This window comes from Cucurbita pepo, chromosome LG16, assembly GCF_002806865.2.
Source record: "Cucurbita pepo subsp. pepo cultivar mu-cu-16 chromosome LG16, ASM280686v2, whole genome shotgun sequence".
NCBI lineage: Eukaryota > Viridiplantae > Streptophyta > Magnoliopsida > Cucurbitales > Cucurbitaceae > Cucurbita > Cucurbita pepo.
The window spans coordinates 2435291-2436454 of NC_036653.1; positions in this window are offsets into that span (position 1 = coordinate 2435291).

Below are 1164 nucleotides of genomic sequence, written 5' to 3' on the forward strand. Positions count from 1 at the left end.
CGAACAATTTGATTGGTTCAGAGACTTAACTCATTGATCTTGATGTTTTTCTTTCACATACCTTTAATTCATCTTGGTTTAAACTTTATACAAAGATCCAAGCAATTTCTACAAGTACTTTTTAAGACGAGTCCAAATTGACTACTTACTTCGTCATAGACGTTCGGGACCTTTAATCTAATGAAGAGGGTATTGCTCATATGGTAGAGCGATCGCTTCGCATGCGAGAGACACATGGTTCAATTCCCTAGGTTTAATACAAAGTTTCATAGCATTTGGAGGTCATTTTACACCGTTACTTGAATTTCATATAAACTCTTAACATATCTTATTATGCTCAATATTAAAATAAATACACATATCATATTATGCTCAGTATCAAAAATAAATAGGCAGCGAAATTCATTTAGTGGAGTATTTTAACGTTACTTAAATCAGAAGCAATTTGATCATTTTGGAGCTTTAACTCACAGTTCATGGTGTTTTTCTTTTATATTCGTTTAATTCATACTTTTTTTAAGGTTTATACAAAGATAGATGTAATTCTACAAGTATTTATTATGAAGAGCCCAAAATGGCTACTTACTTCGTCATGGACGTTCGGGACATTTATTTTATAAAGGGGGTGTAGCTCATATGGTAGAGCGCTGTGAGAGGCACAGGGTTCAATTCCCTGCACCTCCATAATAAATTTTAAAAACAAAAGGGCAAGTACTTAGCCACACGTTCTTGATAAATTTCTTTACGGAAAATTTCCTTAGGGGCAATGTAGTCATTTTACATCGTTGCTTGGTTTAGCTAATTAACCTAATCCAATACCCACCAAATTTCATATATAATCTTAACATGCCAAATTTTATGATATGATTGACATGCAAAACGACGAGCTAGCATGAAATACAACCTCCACATATCATGAAAGATATGATAAATGATATGAAAAATAATATGATATGAAGGAAGATGCTAGCTGTGCATTAAATGATAATGAAAATGAAAAAATGTTGGGACCTCATGCATTATTGTGCGCTCATGCATCGGGGGATACCCCTTCTTCTTCAATATATTATGGACGCGTATGCTACTAGGTAGGGGAACGCTCATTATGTTTATCATAATACTGGGTCACTATTCCTAACGAGTGTCTTGCATCAACAGCTACCA